Source organism: Natrix helvetica (assembly GCF_964273705.1).
Source record: "Natrix helvetica genome assembly, contig: HAP1_SCAFFOLD_258, whole genome shotgun sequence".
Lineage (NCBI taxonomy): Eukaryota > Metazoa > Chordata > Lepidosauria > Squamata > Natricidae > Natrix > Natrix helvetica.
Genome location: NW_028113519.1, coordinates 44,619 through 54,348, shown reverse-complemented (window position 1 = coordinate 54,348; position 9,730 = coordinate 44,619). Strand labels below are relative to the sequence as shown.

Sequence of the window (9,730 nt, the reverse complement as noted above, 5' to 3'; positions counted from 1 at the left end):
GAAGTTGTGAATGCCCCAACACTGGACGTCTTTAAGAAGATGTTGGATAGCCATCTGTCTGAAATGGTATAGGGTTTCCTGCCTAGGCAGGGGGTTGGACTAGAAGGCCTCCAAGGTCCCTTCCAACTCTACTATTGTAATTGTAATGTAATGTAATGTAATAGGGATGAATCACCTACTAAGAAACAATCTATCCCATTTTGGGAGGGGGTGATCAGTGAAAGGAATGTAACTGTATAAACCTGTCAGTTTGAAATAAAGGAAATGTAAGAACACCTACACAAATTAGACAGGGTGAGAAGATTTGGCAACAAGAAAATAAGCAGCAGAAACCCCAAATAGGGACAAAAGGACAGGTAGAGCTTAACCAAGGCATGATGCTATAGGTGCAAAATGATACGTATGCTCAAACAAGGCACAACTCCATAGACAAATGGACAGGTAGACTAGAAGCAAGGTAGAAGTCCAAAAAAAGGTAATATCTTTACAATACAATACAATAGCAGAGTTGGAAGGGATCTTGGAGGTCTTCTAGTCCAACCTCCTGCCTAGGCAGGAAACCCTATACCGTTTCAGGCAAATGACTATCCAACATCTTCTTAAGGACTTCCAGTGTTGGGGCATTCACAACTTCTGGAGGCAAGTTCTCTTCCACTGATTAATTGTTCTAACTGTCAGGAAATTTCTCCTCAGTTCTAAGTTGCTGTAACTTAGCAAAGGTCACTGTGAGCTGTAAGGCTAAGTTCCTTATGTCTTCATTTGAATACAAAACAGTCCCATTCATTTGGAAGCTGATTTTTACCCACACTATTGCGGTTAAAAATGAGACTTTGTGTCAACATACTGTATATAGTCAACGTTCCAATTTTTTTTCTCTAAGTCTTTTTCCATTAAACCCAAAGGAAATGTTTCTGGTTTCATTTTTATCTTTGTTTTCAGAATTTTTATGTGTTAAAATATGAATCTTGCTCCAAAATATCTTTGCTTTATTACATGTCCACCATAACTGATAAAAAGTCCCTTCTTTACTTTTACACTTCCCACATTCATTTAACACATTTTTTTATACATTTTAAAGAGGGATGCGATGGCTCAGTGGCTAAGACGCTGAGCTTGTCGATCAGAAAGGTCGGCAGTTTGATGGTTCGAATCCTCAGTGCCGCATAATGGAGTGAGCTCCCGTTACTTGTCCCAGCTTCTGTCAACCTAGCAGTTCAAAAGCATGTAAAAATGCAAGTAGAAAAATAGGAACCACCTTTGTTGGGGAGATAACAGCGTTCTGTGCACCTTCATGGTTTAGTCTTGCCAGCAACGTGACCACTTTGGACAGTGCTGGCTCTTTGGCTTCGAACTGGATATGAGCACTGCCCCCTAGAGTCAGGAATGACTAGCACCTATGTGTGATGGCAACCTTTACCTTTAGGAGTTAATTGCTTGCTTTGGGTCCTACATCTGATTTCCACAATGCTGAACATAGAAGATACCAGAGAATAAAGGAATTTCCCCTTTTTAAAGAAAAAAAAATGTTCCCACTGCCAACCACTCTAATCACAGGCATTTAAGGCAGGTGAGGATTTTCCCTTCAATCCTCTTCTGATTTCCCAGAGGGCTGGAGAGGAAGAAGGGTGGGAACAAGGAGACCAAATTGGCCAATAGCTGTTCCCCCATAGATGGGTCTCTCTAGAACTGAAGGAGCTCAGAGGAGGGGCAGGTTCGACACTGAGGACACCTTTTCCATTATTATATGGTAGTAGAAGTGGGATATTGAACACTAGGGGGTAACCAGGGAATCAAGAGGGCAGAGGTCGCATACAAACCACAGGTCTTAATCCCCCCCCCCTTTAGAAACTGGCAACGATGGATAGGTGAGGATGGATAGGTGAGGTAGTGGTAGGGCAGTCACACAATTGAGAAGTGTCAACAGTGGCGGATTTAGGCTCACTGGTGCTCAAAGCACTGACAAATCTTGGTGCCCCCCTCCTCTGTACATACTGTACAAATCTTCATTGGGTATTTTGTTTGTCAACTTTGTGGTGTCCCCTTGGGCCTGGTGTGCTAAACACGTGCTTAGTCTGCTAAATGGTTAATACACCACTGAGTGACAACGATACCTGGATGCCAATCCTCTCAGAAAGGCACAGGCTATGAAGATGTCTGCTAGAGAAGATTCCTCACCAGAAGGCAGAAAGTATGTTCAGTGCCTCAGCCCAGAGAAGCTGGAATGGGAGGCTAAGAGAGAGGAAGCCACGAAGAGGGTGAAAGTTGATCTGGAGCTTCAATGAAGGGAGATTGATAAGAAAGGGCACCAAACCCAAATAGAGCTGTTGAAGTTGCAACGCTGCATCATCTACATCAATCTTTCTCGTCCCAATAGAACCAAACCATGAGGGAATTGGAATACCAATTCTGAAAGAACCATGAAGGAGATGAGGTTGGGACTCTCCTAACCAATCCTGAAGATACTTACCAAGCTGAAGGTAGTCTGAAGCCCAGGATATGGTTCATATGTCCCCTGTCGTAAAATGGCACTTCACTCAAATATTGGCTAACCCATGTGCTGAGGAAAAGGAGGGCTACCAATATTAGGTTACTTTATTGTTTGATCATTATCTTGGATTTTAATTTGATTAATGTAATTATTTTTTATTTCCTTGGATTATAAATAAGCTAATTTCTCAAGCAGAAACAAACAAAGCAATAAACCAACAACAATTGCAATCAATAAGCAAATGTTATGAGCAGAAGAAACAATTTCATGATCAGGTCCCTACTTTTATCATTAGATGTTCTTTAGCGTTTAGATCTGGTCTAATGATAATAAGGTAGCACTTGGGGAAGAAGATGCAACCAAACAGCCCAGCACTACATGTCACCCTAGTCCTTCTTTTCATGAAACTAGAAATGCCCAATTCTAGCAACCACTCTTTATATGTTTTAGTCTCCAGTCCACTAATAATCTTTTTTGCTCTTCTCTGCACTCTTTCCAGAAGTCAGAACATCCGCTTGGCACCACAGCCCACAGAAGCTGGAACTGGAGGCTAAGACAGACTAAGCCACCAAGAAGATGGAGCTTGATTTGGAGCATAACTAAAAGGAAATTACCGAGAAAGAGTACAGAGGAAGAAAGAGAAGCAGCACCAAAAGCAGTTGGAGCTGTTGAAACTGCAGTGTCAAATCATCCTCATTAATCTTTCTGCACCCAGTACAACCCAGATCTTGGGGGAGTGGATCTACCTATTTCCAAAATACTGTGAATGAAATAAAGCTAACACCTTCCTAACTAGCTTTGGAGACATCTGCCAAGCTTTCAACAGTCCAAAGCCCAGGACATGGATCACACGTGTCTTCTCTTGAAGGGTTGTTTAAGGCAAATATTAGCTAATCTGTGTGTTGAGGCAAAGGAGGACTCCCAACAGTTTTACAAAAGGAATATTAATTATTATTTTATTTGTTATATTGTCTGATGATTATTTTGTATTTTAATTTCACAAGTCTAACTTTCTTCATATTTCTATTACCTTTGGTTTTAAGTAACCTAAATTATTAAAAACACTAATGAAGAATATAAACCAATAATAATAGGAATTATTAATTAAATCATATCAGCATAAGACACAATTTCACAATCATTTCCCTCATTTCTTCTTTAGATGTTCTTTAGTGTTTAGATCTGGTCTCAGGAGGATAATGTAGCACTTGGGGATGAAGATGCACCCCAGAAGCCCAGCACCAGAGGCCAAGATGGAGAAGACCTGCACGGCCACCATGGACTTTCCTTTGGTGCTCAGGTAGGTGGGCATGAAGGAGACCCAGACACTGCAGAAGACCAGCATGCTGAAGGTGATCAACTTTGCTTCATTGAAGGCCCCAGGCAAATTCCTGGCCAGGAAAGCCACTATGAAGCAAATGGCAGCAAGGAAACCCATGTAGCTAAGGACAATATAAAACATGGCAACAGAACCTTTGTTGCATTGAAGGATGATCTCTCCTGGCTGGGAGTGCAGGTCAGAGTCAGGAAATGGGGGAGAAACTCCCAGCCATGTGGTGCAGATGAACATCTGGACAGCAGAACAAGAAAGGATGATGCAGTTGGCCAAGCTCTTCCCCAACCATCTCTTCACTTGGTTTCTTGGTTTTGTGGCCAGGAAAGCCAGCACTACTGTGATAGTTTTGGCCAAGAGAGAAGAAATGGCAACTGAGAAGACACTGCTGAACATGATTTGTCGGAGAAGACAGGTGGCTTTCCTTGGTTGGCCAATGAAGAGAAAGGAGGACAAAAAACAAAGCAGGAGGGAGAACAAGAGGATGTAGGAGAGGCCCCGGTTGTTGGCTTTGACAATGGGAGTTTGTAGATATTTAAGGAATATCATTAAAACAAGGCCTGTGGTTAGAAATAAGAGGAGAGCAAAAGAGACGAGGATGATACCCAGATGTTCTTCATAGGACAGGAAGATTATTCTTTTGGGGATGCATTTGGTTTGATTCTCATTTGGATATTGATCACCTGGGCACTTGGTACATTTTTCGGTATCTGAGAAAATAAAGTAACATTTATTTTATAATCTTTCAAATTTCAAGAAACGCTTTGGATGGTGTGATATTGAGAGACAGGAAAGTCTCAGTAATTGTATATTCTTACACTACAGCAACCCCACCCCCACCCCAAATATGTATAACTGTTAAAAACAAGGATAACAACCTAAAATTAAAAGAAGAAATATCTGGTGCTACTACTTCCCTTCTCTGAGGTAATCCACCAGATTCTTATCTTGCACTGACCTTAACTTACCCAAATGACTGGGAGAAATAGCAAGTCTCCAGAGGTTTAAGATGATGGGGCCTATTGAATTTCAGTGGGGAGTGGGTCCAATGGGGAAGGAGCTGCACCAGAAAAGGTGGGCTTCTGAGGACCCATAAAGTGGCAATGTTTTAGGGAAGAAGATATTTTGCATGCCAATTAAATCTGCTCTGGTGGGACAAGCAAATAGTCTCAAGGAGTGGAAGTGCTGCAGATACCCTGGTTCTGTCTCACGTAGTGTTTGAAAGGTGAATTTAATTGCACTTGGAAACTGGGATTCTGTGGAGCCTGCACAATAGGTGATCCTTTAAAATGAGATTCTTTCCACAGCCCTGGGGATCTCCTGGTAACAGGGACCCATCTTGAATTTAATGAAGATTAATTCATGAAGGAATTTAAGAATGTAAGAGTCTGTTATCTGCAAAGTCGTTTCCCCTGTAGAAATGAGAAGATACAGTGATATATTCCTATACTCTCTAGATTTGGCAACAATTTTAAAGAGAGAATGAATTCAACGTTGGTATCGATGGATATTAAGTAGCTTGGTCATGTATTAGTTCTCTTTTCCTTTTAAGCCCAACACTGTATGTTAGACTTCATGTCTCCTTTCAGAACCAGGACTATATTCCTTTTTTGTTGGTGTTATAACTTTTGGTATCTCACTATTTGACAGTGCTATTATGGTGAGTCCTCTGTTTGATTTTCATTTGCTCCTTGAACCCAATATCTCTCCCTCCATGGTTCCTTTTAATTAGATATTTCAGTTTATGAGGATTTATTATCTTCATAAATATTGACTGATTAATTGAGGAATTGATTGGTGCTTCTTTTGGCTTTTAATGCACAATAAAGGGGCTGCCACAAAGAAGAGGTGGTCAAATTATTCTCCAAAGTACCAGAGGACTAGAGCAAAAAATAATGGTTGGAAACTGATCAAAGATCGAAGCAACCGGGAATTAAGGACAAACTTCCTGACAATTAACCATTGGGACAGCTTGCCTTCAGAAATCATGGATGTTCCATCACTGGAGGTTTTTAAGAAGAGACTGGACAGTCACTTGTCTGAAATGGTATAGGTTCTCCTGCTTCTGCAGGGGGCTGGACTAGAAGACCTTCAAGGTCCCTTCCAGCTCTATTCTATTCACAATTGGGTTGATTGAGCAAAACCCATTGATCTAAAATCATTCCTCAAGTTACAAAGAACTCAGATGTTCCTTAGAAAGATAAAGAGGGAAGAAAACATTCAAACTGGCAAATAAAAGAGAGATTTCCTATGCAATCCACAACATCATTTTTCCTACTTATCTTTCTAGATATTTTTCTCATACCTCCCATTATGGAAGAAATTGGACAACATTAAAATCAAGAAGTAAACGATCAAACTTTAACATGTGTCTTTAACATGCCTATAAATCAATGTTTCCTTATGTGTCACCAACCTTCCTGAGTGGAGATGGTCCCCTCTGGACAAGGAACACAGTCATAGCAGCAAACTGGCTCTCCTTCTCGAGGCTTCCTGACAAATCCAGGCTGACATTTTTCCACACATTTGGACTGAGGCAGAGACTGAGAAGAGAAAGAAGAAAAGTCAAAGAAAATATGTTAGACTCAACATCGATGTAAGATGGAGGTAGATATGAACATTAGACAAGTTATCTCTGGGCTTCACATAGGCAAATATGAAATATCTGCATACTTCCAAATGGTTGAAAGAGATACAATTGCAGGCCTCATTTAGTTCCTTCCTTTTTCTACCGATTTATCAGATTATATATATAAAAAATACTTTTCTTCTTAACAAAGCCTGGAGGGATAAAATTGAGAAAAGATTTAAGCATTAAATGACAACCAATGTTTTCCTCCTCATAGTGGAATTTACATTCATTCCTCCATTCTTCATATATGCTTGATTTTAAAATGTAATATCCACTCATAGTAAATTTTAGAATAAACATTATTGTAAAATATTTGTTGAATTTTTATTCCATTGGATTTATTAAAATAGAATAAAACGGTTATGAGGAAAGACATTTTTGGCTAGTAGAATCTGGAAAGGTTTCTTCTGGAGTACATAAAACATTGCAAAGATGCTTCCCTTTGAAAGCAGTCCAAAATTATCTCCCAAATAAGATAAAAAAGGAAAGTTTCCTTACAAATAAAGTCTGTCAACCTTAAAGATCTTTGTACTTGGGTACACACACAAACACAAAGACACACACACACACACACCAGACTACATAAAACAGAAGGTGGAGTTGCAATGCATTTAAAGGACCACTATATTGCTACAGAAATGCATAAAATCAAAGATGAAAACCCCCTAGAATGAATATGGGTCAATATAAAAGAAAAGAAAATGACATGGCCATAGGTGTATACTATAGGCCACCTAATCAAGCAGAAAAATAGATGCCCGCTTTGCTAACCAACTAACAAATATATGTAGGAAACACACTACAATAGTAATGGGTGACTTCAACTACCCTGACATCAATTGGAAGGCTAGTTCTGCACCAAGTGAGAAATCAAATAGGTTCCTGACCAACCTAGCTGGCAACTTTGTTGCCCAGAAAGTAGAGGAGGGAAGTAGAGGGACAGACGTACTGGATTTAATTCTTACAAACAGAGAAGAAATGATAGAGGGAGTTGAAAGTAGAGAAACCTTTGGTGAGAGTGACCATGTCATACTAGAATTCAACACAACACAAACCTTTCTAGTCTAGTGAAGAGGAGGACCAGGGGAGACACGATAGCAGTGTTCCAATATTTGAGGGACTGATATAGAGAGGAATGGGTCAAGCTATTTTTCGAAGAACCCAAAGGCCAGACAAGGAATAAGGGGTAGAAACTGATCAAAGAGAGATTCAACTTAGAAATAAGGAGAAATATTCTGACAGTGAGAACAATCAACCAGTGGAGCAGAAGTTGTCTTCAGAGGTGGTGGGAGCTTCATCACTGGAAGCTTTCAAGAAGACACTGGACTGCCATTTGTCAGAAATGGAGTATGGTCTCCTGCTTGTGCAGTGTGTGTGTGTGTGTGTCTGACATTCTAGATTCTAAAACTATAGTGAGGTGAGATGGAGATGAGGTCATGAGAACGTGTCCCTCAAAAAGAGTGAGTTTGATGCACCACAAGGATCACGAGTGTGAGTCCTATGTGCAGAAGGGTTTTTCAACACAAATTATCCATCATAAGGTCCTTTCTGTTGAAATAATACAATTAGGTGGCACACTGACAGAGAATTTTACACTCATATTTATTATTAGTTTGATTTGGAGCCTCTCATTTTGTTTTAAGGTAGCTAACAATCACGATAAACAATTGCATTTGAGGGATTTTGAGATGAAGTGCACTCTTAAAAATCTAAGTAACATATCCATTGAAATTGTCCCTTGTTATTACTGATATCAGGAATTTTTTTGTACCAAAGTCATGCTTCAGTACTTCAGTTTTCAAGCCATTATCATAGTGAGATTGACAGCAAATGAATTTAATCAATCAATAAGGTCTCATCAGACTAGTCTTTTTGATTTCATGTGAACTGACAGCCTTGGACCTCCTTCCTAAATTCCCCTACCTCAGTGGGGTTAAAGAGAGGTGTATATTGCTATGACTCGGTCTCGGGTAATTAAAAACATCTCAGACTCTGGACCTGCTTTTTTAGGAGAACCTGATTCCAACCAGGACAAGATGAAGCTTAATTCCCAATTGGACCATCAGTACCTCCCTACAGTCTTGATTCCATTTCATTGGATTCAATCCAAATCTGAAGTCAGGAACTGGTCAATACAATTGCCTTCATATTTGATCAGGAACATGTGAACTCAAAGCTATGGACACCACAATCCCCAACATGTGAGGTCATCTCTCCCCAGCTTTACTAGTCCGCAAACTAAATTGCAGACTAGACACTAAAAGGCAATGATTTGTGTCCTACACAAAAATCTTCCCAAATCTCTTTTTAGATATAGCTGAATCAGCTTAAGACTGTATTCGACATTATATCATCCGAAGGATAACATGGTCAATAGAACTGAAGCCTCTTTATCCATCTAAGAAAATTATAAAATGTTTACACATTCAGTTTCCAGTGAAGGTTATCTACCTCTTTGACTTGGTTGAGTCCACTCAAAATGGGTCCTAAGGCTTTTGAAAAAAGAGAAAAGACACCAATGTTTTCTCTACCTTGTTGAGCAACTTTAGCTGTGACAAAGTATCTTGGTTGATTATAAGTCTCTGTCTCTCAATACTCCCCAGTTGCTTCTCAATGGGATCCTTCTTTGGGAAAATCACCCTACTGATGATATCCAGATCTGCTGCTACATCTCCATGTTGATCCAGGTACACTTTCAGCAGAGAAAGATTGAACAATTCACTCTTCTCCAGAAAAGAATGGAACTAGAATGGAAACATACAGGAATTTTAAAAGCAAGAAATCGGCGATGGCGGGGGTGGGGTAGGGATGGTTGTTAATCTCTTATGTTATTTTTATATCTCAATCTTTCTTCTATGGTTGTTTAACTTGCAGATATTGTCAGTTGAGAGAACAAGTCTTATCACTATCTTCAAAACTCAAGTACAAAGATTCATCAATATTTCTCAATCATGCAGTATACTGGCAATATGTAATCTAATCTTCAATTAGGTTGGCATGCTTTTTTATGGTATGGGAAGAATAAGATACACAGCTACTTTCAAAGACATTGTGTTAGAAATGCATTGCTATCAATATGGGTTAAAATTAAAGAACAACATTATTTGAAAATACCAGTCTGGCTTTCCACAATGGAAGCACTGATACATCCTAATGTTAGTAATATGGAAAAATATTATAAGATATAAATATATTCTGAATGAAAAAGGGGAATTAAAAACCAAACAGGGACTTAGTAGTCAAGGGATATATATATCCAAAATGCAGATACAATCTC

At 39.5% G+C, this 9,730-nt stretch overlaps 1 long non-coding RNA gene across 1 annotated transcript; it reads right to left on the bottom strand.

Moving 5' to 3' along the window:
- Window positions 1-4,277: 4,277 nt before the first annotated feature.
- LOC309382319 lies at window positions 4,278-9,116 on the bottom strand. The gene is made up of 3 exons (XR_014173658.1): window positions 8,985-9,116; window positions 6,238-6,364; window positions 4,278-4,531 (listed from the first exon to the last, which is right to left on the bottom strand). It is a non-coding gene; the product is annotated as an uncharacterized lncRNA (long non-coding RNA).
- Window positions 9,117-9,730: the final 614 nt, after the last annotated feature.